Below are 10,754 nucleotides of genomic sequence, written 5' to 3'. Positions count from 1 at the left end.
TTTCCCCCTTCACCCTCCCTGTTATTTCATGAACTTCTCCCTGCACCCCCTTCTCCCCACCCCCATGCCCGTAGAGAACCAGGAAGCTGCCATTTGCCCCATAGGAGACTCGTCCTGGAGTAGCTGGAGAAAAAAATGGCAAATTGTTGGCTTTGAAATTCAGAAGCCATGGTCCTTACAGAACCCAGAGATAGAACTGAGGGGTGGGGAGTGCTGGCGGGGCCAGTCTTCTCCTCTTCATCGTCTGGCCTTGCTTCCACCCTCCCTGCCCCTGAAGAGAAAATAAAGGAAAGAGAGAGACCAGCTGGATGGGGGTGCATAGGAGAGGCACGGAGGCCCTCATCTCCCCGGGAGGAGCTGGCTTCCAGGAGAAAGTGACGGACCCTGGGAATGTTTGGGGGTTTCAGAGTAGGGGAACTTGAGCAGCTTCCAACCTTAGGAGTCTACATGGGCCTGGAACTGAATAAGATTATGTTTTCTACCACCAGAAGAAAAAGGGAACTAAAAATAGAGAGCTTGGAAAAAACAGAGATTTATTTTTACATATCTGTATTAGTGGGGAAATGCATATTTGCCACAAAAGTACAATTCTCTGGAGTGGATGTTTTTGATTGCATTCTGCATCACCCTTATCACAAAAATGCACTTTATAAGGCTGGAAATCACGTGTGCGTTCTCATTGAAACAGTTAAGGGGGGCAAAGGATGGTTAGGGCTCGGCTCCCATCCTTGGGAGATTTTTAGTGTCCACTCAGACACTAAGTGGGAAAATGGAAGGCGCCAGATTTCCCCCTCTACACTCGCCAAGAAAGATAGTTTCCCAGACCCTGGTGCCCAGGCCTGCCTCACCAAATTAGGAAAAGAGGACCGAGAGGCTCCTTGCACGTCTCACTTCCTGGTCCTCAAACGTGGCTCAGGGGACACCCAGGAACTGGGTGAGTGAGACAGGGTTCCATTGGCCAGATGGCCAGAACAGAGACCATGAATGAGGGCCCCTCCAAGCCCTCACTGTCCCACCCCTCCCCACACCCATCCCAATATCCTTCTTGTTCAACCCAGGCTTGGATGATTCAGTTCTGAGAACTGAACTGGGGGATCGACTGGCCAAACAGAACAGGTAGAGTTTTCTTTCAAGTTCAAGTTCATTTTTTTTCCAAGTCCATGAACTTACGATTCAGTGGGTTTTCCCTCCCCAGATGAGTGCTTGGTGGACAGAAGGATGGAGTTATCAGCTGAAGTGCAGAAACCCTGCCTTGGATGCTCCAACGGTTGAGAAACCGTTTCTAAATCCCGAGCAGTAATAACCAATCAAATGCTGGCTCGAGACTTAGCAAACATGACTGAGAAGAGTCATTTGAGATCTAGACAGGTGTCGTTGTAGTTTCACGCATTATGAGAGGCACAGAAAATATTAAAAGCCAGCTGGCTGAAAGGCTGCCAAAAATGGAAAACAGGCTCCCTTTGGTTCAACGAAGATGACATATTGGAACAGCCAGTTTGCCGGAACGCTTTAATTCTGAGAGGAGGCAACCTTAATGAATATTCAAAGACCTAAGAATGGAAGCATAAGCCTCTTTCATCTTCTGGAAATGGTGTCCGGCCCACACAGACATGCTTGTTTCTGTGTGGCTGGTACTGTTCGGATCAGTTTACCCTAGGTCTTCTTAATTAGCATTTCCAGTCAATGCTAAGTTTTTCAGGGCGAGAACCTTGACCTCCTCTTTGCATACAAGACCACTGGAGCATGCAAACAGGGGCCTCATCATTATCTGAAGATGTGACTAAGCTGGGCATCGACCCTGGATTTTAGTTCCCCTTTTCCTTCTCTCAGTTCAAACAAGTGCAAAGATCGGTAAGAAAATGCTTATAATGGGGTGGAGAAGACAGTTCATTCAGAGATTCAGTGTCATGACTTTTTGCCTGAATGAATGGAAATGAATCGCTGGACCACGAGTTGCTAAATTTAAAACAAGAACGTCTGACATAAAAACATAGCAACAAACCAATGTGGTAATCATTCGCCTGGAATTGAAGAACAAGCCTCTGATTTTTTAAAGCTACTTTATGGTCTACTAACAAAACACATGTTTTATTCCTCAGAACTCAATCTTTACCAAAAAAAAAAAAAAAGACTGGTAAGTAAAAAAAAAAAAATCCCCCGCACAAAATGACACTTCCTGTTTGTGGCTGTTCAGTGTTCTTCTCAGGCCTGACAGACAGGACTCAGCTGAGCTTCTGGGTCTTCCAGCTGGTACCCAGGTTGCTATAGAGATCCAAAGAGTAGATTCCCAAGTGAGCAGTTCTCTGAGGACTACTCTCTGCTTGGGTCCTGAAAACAGCTTCGTAGGAGTGGATTTATCAGGCACAGATTTTCCCAGATTTGAAAGGAAAGCCCCAGGGAGCAAGGATTCACCTGCTTCTTCCCCAGGCACAGAAAATTGACTCCAGAGCTTGACTCCATTTGAGTTTGGCAAATGACCTCAGCAATACTTTATTTGCAGTTTCACAAATCATCTTCACAAAGCTAGGGCTCACCAAACCCCCAGCTCCACCAGCAGGGTCAATCTGCTCAGAGAGGGGAAGGGAAGGAGAGAGGGAGAGAAACATCCATGTGTGGTGGCCTCACGCACACCTCCTACTGGAGACCTGGCCCACAGCCCAGGCATGTGCCCTGACTGGGAATCAAACCCGTGACCCTTTGGTTTGCAGGCCTGAGCTCAATCCACTGAGCTACACCAGCCAGGCTTAACAAAGCAAATGTCGCCAATGCTTTTTAAAAGCTGGCTATTGTGTATTTATTTTGATATTTGTTTGCCTTTGTTTGATATTTGTTCCAGCAGGAGGAAAGATTTCCAGGTGGTGTAAGCTTTTAGGAAGTCTGGAGGGCAAGGCTGTCCTGCAGAGTGCTCCGGGTGGCCGTCCTGCTGATGGGAGCCGCCACCTTCGACTCCCGGCCTCCCCTTCCCCAGCTGCTGAGGCCCGGCCTCACTACCCCTCTGCCCTCGGCCCTCTCTGGCCCAGCTGTATCTCAGGGCTTGCTTCTCCCATAAGGAGTCTCAGATCAGTAGGGACTCAATTTTGTTATTCGAAAGAGCCTGCCCTTTCACGTCGGCCCACTTTGTCCCCCGTTACACATGCAGCTTGGCCGAGCAGCCCCCGGCCTGTTCGGAGAACCTTCCTTTCCTCTGTGCTGCCGCCCTCGTGCCCATGCATCAGCGTCATAAAACCCGTCTGGACCTTTCTCTGGGGTTTTCTCTCCATGTCTACCTTGGGGGACCCCAGAACCCCAATGCCAGTGACAAGGCCAGTGACTTTAAAGCAGGAAATGACAACGTTTGCATTTGTGTCAGCAGCAACATGCTGGAGCCCCTCAGATTTGGGGTTCAGAATGGTAGGAGCCCCTGAAGGGGAACTCATCTCCTACCTCTAGGCAGGGTGGCACCACCCCCCAAAGAAAAGACCCCGGCTTTAGTTGTTACTTTTTTAATTCCCACCCGAGAATATGTTTATTGATTTTAAAGACAGAGGGAGGGGGAGAGAAACATGGATGTGAGAGAGAAACATCAATCAGTTGCCTCCTGGACGAGCCCTGACAAGGAATCAAACCCACAGCCTTTTAGTGGGTGACGCTCCAACCCACTGAGCAACCCAGTCGGTTGTGTTTTTAATTAGGAAAAAGACCACTGAGTTGACAGCTGGAATATCTTTGACATCTATGGATTCTGGGAAAGAACAAAAAATTGCCAAAGTATGTTCAGAATCAGTGAAATGCTTCTGAGGTGGCATGTTGGCTTTCCTGCTCCTTTATCGAGCAGAGAGACCTGGGTTGAATCCTGGTCGTTCATGAACAACCTACTTAAATGAACATCCAACAGTGGGTTTTTGTAGGAGTCAGAGACACACGGCAAGTGCTTAAAGCTTTCGTGGCACACAGAGAGACTTGATAGAGTGGCTGGTAGTCTTAGAACTGGTTCCAGCACCCCTCCTACCCCGGAGGGATGTCAGCCTGTGGCTACATCAATTACATACATAATCGTTCTCGGGGCTCATCTCTAGGGAGCAACATTAGCTCACAGGTAGTGATGCAAAGGAGGACAGGTTGTAGACAAAGGGGCTGGGTGGGTTCATCTGATTTTTGGAGGTCTGAGAACTCTATACGCGCGGCTGGTCATTGGTCACACCCCACCCTTCCCTAACCCCCTCTATGAGAAAGAAAGAACAGGGGTACACCCGTGCCTTCCCCACTTTCACACACCTGCCAGAGGAGGACTTTGGCTGGTTTATTGCAGCCATTGATTCTCTTCCATGTCTACACAGCGTTGGAGGTGCATCCGTCATCCAAACTTGGTACCCAGGGGAGAGGGAGTGCAGGTGGGCATCATTTGCCTCAGACTTGACCCCTTGCAGCCATGCTCTGAAGAACTCAGAGATGCTGCTGCTTGACACTGACCCCTTCTCTGGGACCCTAGGCATTTATTTCTTGGCTTACTTGGTGAACTTGGGCATTTAGCCCACTGGCTGCTCAGTTCTGTTCAGGAGGAAGACAGTTAGAGGTTCGTGCAGAAAGGAGAAGAGAAAACACATTTCATCAGTGGTGTTTCAGGGTGTTACTACAGACCGACCACAGTTTCAGAAAGACTCTCGAGCCCATGGGGGCTTCGAGGCCAGTGCCAAGAGGCAGTCCAGCTGGACACACCAGGGGCTCTTTTATTTTGCTTTCTCCTCTTCTTTATCTCCATGTGCAAGACTTCAACATCTCAGGCATTTACTCACCCTCTTCCTCTCTCCCTGCAGCTGCCTTAGCTTCATTACTTCTTGCCTGAGATACTGCAATAGCTTCTTAATATGTTTACTTGCCCTGCTAAGCACCACATCGCCGCCTGACCTCCCCACGTGCCTTCCAGGACCCACTGTCCCAATGGACAGGGGTGGAAGGAGAGCGCAGCAGAGTCTGGAAGACCCCGAGATGTCTTACCTACGGCTCCCCTAAGCAGACAACCCAAAGAAGGAGAGAGGGAAGTATGAAAGCCGTGGTCAGTGGAAAATTACAATAGAGCCAAAAGCAGGAAGTCCTGTGTTTGTGTAAAAGGGGACTTCCGCAGCATTTCATTAACCCTGAACTGAGTGCCAAGAATGTCACGGCTTTAATTGCACCGCAGGGTAATAAAGCATTCTGCAAAGTGCTGCGGTGCTAGGAAGTCTAAGGAGGAAAGTGGCTACCAAGTGGAGAGCAGACAACCCGGAAGCCGGGAGAAAACTGTTTGCAGTTGGGACAGAGGTGGGACTGAGCGTGCAAGGGTCTGGCTGAGGAGGGGGCGCCCGGCACACTGGGGGACCTGTGCCCCGCTCAGCCTGCAGCGGGAGGGGAGGATGTCAGAAGCGAGGGCCAGACCGAACCCCACGGAGCCAGCAAAGACTGTGCGTTCATCTGTCTGTCATATATTTGGAAATCCAAAAGCGCCCACTGCATTCAACAGAAGCCTGGCGCTTTAGTGGAACATTTCGTTTCAGACTCAGGATAAGCCAAAAATAACTTAGGCACTGTTCTTAAAGCTGTTTTGCAGATGAGGAAACTGAGGCTCTTGAGAACTGGGGTGACCTATGTAAATTTGCTTAGGGGTTCCTGACAGAACTGGAGTTTGAGCTCAGGATTTCTGAGCCCACATTGGTTAAAACACAGGACAAGAGAGGACCACAGATGGGTAAGGGCATCCATGGGACTCAGGCGCCTGGATGGGGCGGAGGTCACAGAGGCACCTCCGAACCCTGGCCCTGACTGGGAAACCTCAGGGAACAGGGAACGCTCCTCTGAGTGATACTGGGAGTGTCCACTGAGGAAGTCTCACACAGCGACCAGACAGAGGGTGTCGCACAGGGGGCCCTGGCCACGGCAGGAGTGGCTAAGGTTTCAGGATCCGCAGCTGGTCCCAAAGGGATGGGCTCCACCCAGCAACTTCCAGGAGCAACAGGACGCCATCCTGCCACAGGGGTGGCAGGAGGAAGGAGGAGACTGTGCATGTCTGATGTTTTAACTGAGCTGGTGGTTGCAGAATTTGCAGGGCCCTGCGCAGAAGGCAAATGTGGCCTCTTATTCAGCGTGAATACGAACCTCAAGATGGTGACAGCATGGAGACCTTCAGAGCCGGGGGCCCGGAGGCGACATAGGTCACACAGCCTATTACATACTGTCTCTGGCTTCGCTTCCAGGTGCCATCACTGACATTTTCCTGGAGGAGCAGTTCGACAGGGAGAGGGGCTAGGCAGAATGAAGATTCTGACTTCTCTTCCCCAAATTCACGCAAAGCAGCTGAATTGTAATAGTCCCCCTGATCAAGTCGGTAGTGTGTTCTAAGCCCTCGTCTCTGTTGCAACTCCTCCCCCACAACACACCTTCCCACGGGAGAAAAGTGAGGCTGAGAGAGGCTGTAAGACCCACAGCCAGCTGGAGGAAAGTCATTCGAACCCAGGACTCCAGATCTCCCCCACTCTGCGCATTGCCTCTGAACCCTGCAAGAAATGGACACTTTAGGGTCTTCCGGCAGAGATGTTGGTAGTTTCACACTAGGGAGGTGTTTATCTACTGTTAGATGTCATTTTCATAGCTTTTAGCCATATTTCCAGTCTACCTATGCTGTTATCTGCTTAGAATTTTCATTCACTAATTCGCTTTTTAAAAACTTTAGCTTCATTATAAAATATACTTACCGTGAATCTGTCGCTTTGGTGTGCTCACCGTACAATTTGTTTCTAATACACATTAAAATAAATAAACTCTCTGTCTCACCTACTCTACTTTTATAAATCTATCCCATAAAAGTGTTCACAGAGGTGTGGAGTGACGCATTCACAGAAGAGTCACTTGGACACTGTTCTGATGGTTGCCCCTCATAGGGGGCTGGTCATGTGAGGGAAAACTGCACAGCTGTAAAGAGGAAGAAAAGCGCTCCATGTCCTGACAAAGAACTGTTGTTACGAGAGAACAGCAAGGTACAGAATCACGTATCAAATGCCACGGATATAAAAGGAGGGGGAGCAGGGGTGTCCTCATTTTATATGCTAAAAATCTTTTCTGAGAAAGGTGCACCAGCAAATTGACACCAGTGGTCCCCGCTGGGCAGGGAGAGTTTTGGCAATGGTGGGAGGAAAGCTGTTCGTGCTCACTGCACCATGGGACTGTACTATCTGTCCTCCAAATGAAACAAACTGAAATAATACGTAATGATAGAAAAGTTTGTCCACATGCTGCCTAAAAACGTCTTAGAAGCCGTCAACAGTAGGTGTTCCCACCTGAGGACATTGCCACTCCCCCAAGTGCTCACGTGCGTGGGACGGTGAGCTTGGTGCGAGCTGCCAAGCAGGTGAAATGTCCTGGGCAGGTCAGCCAGCCCTGGCGCTGAGAAGGAAGTGGAAGAACTCCATTGCTAAGCAAAGCGCCGTGGCCACATTACCTGCCGAAGAAGCCCACGTTGCTGACTGCCCTGAAGCCCAGCAAAGGGTCCGAGCCTCCCAGAGCAGGGGCTTGTCCCTTTGTGAACAACGCATGAGCTCTGTCCATGCTGGCAGGTGAATCGTGACCAGATAATAAGAACAGGGACTGAAATCGGGGTCATCCAAGACAGTGGCTTCTAATCGCAGCTGGGAGTCATGGGAAAAACGATGGGAACAGCAGCCAGGTCAGGATGGGAACCACGGGTGATGGACAAGAGGCATAGAGGAGGGTGTGGGGGGGTATGGTCTGAGTGGGGGACCTGGTGGCAGTCTCCTGCGTTGGTCAACAAAGAGATGACTCAGGTCCCTGGGTGAGTGGTTGAGTCAAAAACCATCTGACACAAGAGCGGTTGCACTTCCGCTAAAGGAGCCTACGATTACATTAGCTGTTTTGGCAATGACAGGATTCTCTTGTCTGATAACTGAGCTTGCAGTTGACCCAAATGGCCAGACGTCTCCCAACACATTGTTCTTAAGAGTTGTCTTCTTCCTGTGTTTGGCAGCTGAGTTCTTAAGCTTGAAGTAAATCTTTATGCTTATCACTATCAAATTTCAACTTGGAGTTCTGATAAAGCAGGAGTCAGGCAACAGTTTAATTCTGATTCTGTTTTGTAGGTGTTGACACGCTCTCTCTCTCTCACCCTCTAAGCTTTGAGCCATTTGCAAATCTGATCCAAGTTGTTCAGAAAAAGGTTAAAAGTGCAAGTTGACATTGACACATCAACAAGACTCTGTGGATGTACCATTCAACCAATTAAATCATCCCAGTTGTCTTGTCTGAGGAATATCTGGGTGCGTGTCTGCCCGGGATTTGCAGACGGCTCCTTCCTGGTCCACCTGTCAGGAAAGGGTTCTGAAAAAGGGAGGAGGGGGTTGGCTTTGACCTGATTTAATTTTGGTAAGCTCATGCCATTTCTAAAGGTTCCAGCTTCCGTTTTGTTTTGAAGCGCCTTTATTTAACCCTTCATATTTTAGAATTCTTTCCAGGGATGAACCAACAGAGCTTTGGTTTCCTTTTTAGAATTCTTGCCCTTTAGAGAGCCAGTACTTACCCATGCATCCTGGCTTTCCTGTGTCTATCCTAGTCTTTATGGTGCTTCAGTTATTGACAAGGTTTTAAAGATACTTCCAAACTCGTTCAGTTCCTGGGATTTGATGACTATGGATTTGGTGATTGGAGTTTCTTCAAAGCAGCTGTCAGCTGTTTCTCCATCCTCTGTCTGCGTCTTCATCCTTGTGTAACCCGGGGATGAAAGAAGAACTGAGGGTCTCTGCTCTCTTTTTGACATCTGTTAACGTGATGCTATTTGCACCAAGTGGTGACCCTCTCTGCTCTTTTCCTGACACTAAGGAGCACTTTGTGTTGTCCTCAGTATTTTTTTTTTGCAGGTGCAGCTCACTCTGGGCTTCAGCTTTCCCTGTGCTCCGGCTTCAATCTTGGCCTGGCCTTTGGGTTTCTTCTTGAGCAGGAGCCTCCTTAGACAGTCGCCGGGGAGTCCTGCTCACTCTCCACGCCCGTCATCTCTGGGGTCCCTGAGTTCTACGTGGTTATGACCATTCCTGAGAACCTCCCATCTCAGGAATCTCCCATCTCTCTTGAGCAATCAATGGTTTTCGAGCCTCGACTCAAGTACACACATCTGTTTTTCATGTTTTGTTAACCAAGGCTTGCTCTTTTGGTTTATTTGGGGGGTGGCATACAGCAAAACTAACTAGAGCAAACTTAAGCAAACACTGAAATGTATTATAGGGGCCTACAAATGTGTCTCAGAGGCCAAGGCAGGAATTGGGGTGGGGCCATGGGAAAAGAGGGAATTGGAGGCTGGACACTCACTGGCTTCCCTGTTTCTGTCCCTTGTCTCTGGTTCTCACTGGGCACCTGCTTCACACTCGCTCTGTGCAGACTGTGTTTGTCTGCTTCCCCGGGGCCTTGTGGTTGAACACGGCAGAACCACAGCTCCTAAGTCTATACGTCACAGTTCCAGCCCCTCAGAGAGGTGAGCCTGCGGTCCCTCCATCCTAAATTCTGATTCACAAGGGACAGACCTGAACTGGTCCCACTTGTCAGGTGCCCATGGTGGTCCCGCCAGCCAGGAATCATGCAGTTCCAATGTGGCCTCAGGAACAAAGCCTGTTATGTTAGGTGTCTACTATTCATTCAGCAAATATTTAAACATCCACATACTATTTTAATTGTTAGAGACACCACAGGAGAAGCAAAAGAGAAGCTTTAAAAATTTCTGAGGCATTAAATGTACAGTGCATCTCTAACTCTTCTGCACCCCCTTTGTTCTGTAATTTGACGTGGTCAGTTTCTACTTCTGTATTAGTAACCGTCTCATTCCCAGCAACAGTTCTCCTTAGGAAGCCACTAACTCGGGAATCTGCTTACTTAGAGAAATGTGCTAAAGAAACACATGAACAAATCGCCCAGGGTCCTGGCCTTCCCAGGGAGAAAGACCCGTGCGGTTCTAAGTGTATCTAAGACGCAAAGGGCACCCCTGGCTTTGTGGCTGGGTCCCACTTCACAGACAAGGCCTGTGGGGAGAAGACACAGAACCGAAAAGGCCAATGGCATCCAAAAAAGAGAAATGTGAGGACTTAAAATCAAATCAGCTCGGCCACAGTTTAAAAACATTTTCAGATGAGCACATACATATTAAGCTTTTGACGTAAGATGTTAGGTGCTAGATTCTTTGGAAAACATAAAGAAATAGAAATCACACTCCAAGCCTCCCGAAAGCTTGCAGCTAGCTGCCTAGAGAAGGCAGGAAACACATAACGTGACACGGAGCACTGTGTTTGGGGCTCGATCAGAAAGGTTGCAGGAATTCAGAAAGATGAGAACTCACGTAGGAGATGAGGCTGTGCGGGTCCGTGAGGATGGGCAGGGTGCGCATGCGCAGAAAAAGCCAATGCACGGTTTTATAGTGAGGATCCAGTGCGACTTACTTGTCCTGCTCAGGGCTCAGAGCCTCAGTCATGATGAGTTCATTCACTGATTCATTCACCGAACGTTTACTGGTGCCTACCTCTGTGGGTGCCAGATATTGCGTGTGTAAAGGGTACAAAGGTGGAAATAACCCTGGTAGCTAGAGGGCTTAATGGGAGGGTTCTTTAAAAGAATAGGCTTTTTTTTTTTAAAGGAATAGGCATTATACATGCCCTCATTTTGATGACAGGATGGGGTACATGTAACCAATCAGCCTAAACTGGTACTGTGACTTTAAAAGTGTCTTTCACAACATTGATATTTAGCTCGTTTTG

This window comes from Artibeus jamaicensis, unplaced genomic scaffold (assembly GCF_021234435.1).
Source record: "Artibeus jamaicensis isolate MK-2021 breed Jamaican fruit bat unplaced genomic scaffold, CSHL_Jam_final contig_327, whole genome shotgun sequence".
Taxonomy (NCBI): Eukaryota; Metazoa; Chordata; class Mammalia; order Chiroptera; family Phyllostomidae; genus Artibeus; species Artibeus jamaicensis.
This window is presented reverse-complemented; position numbering follows the sequence as displayed.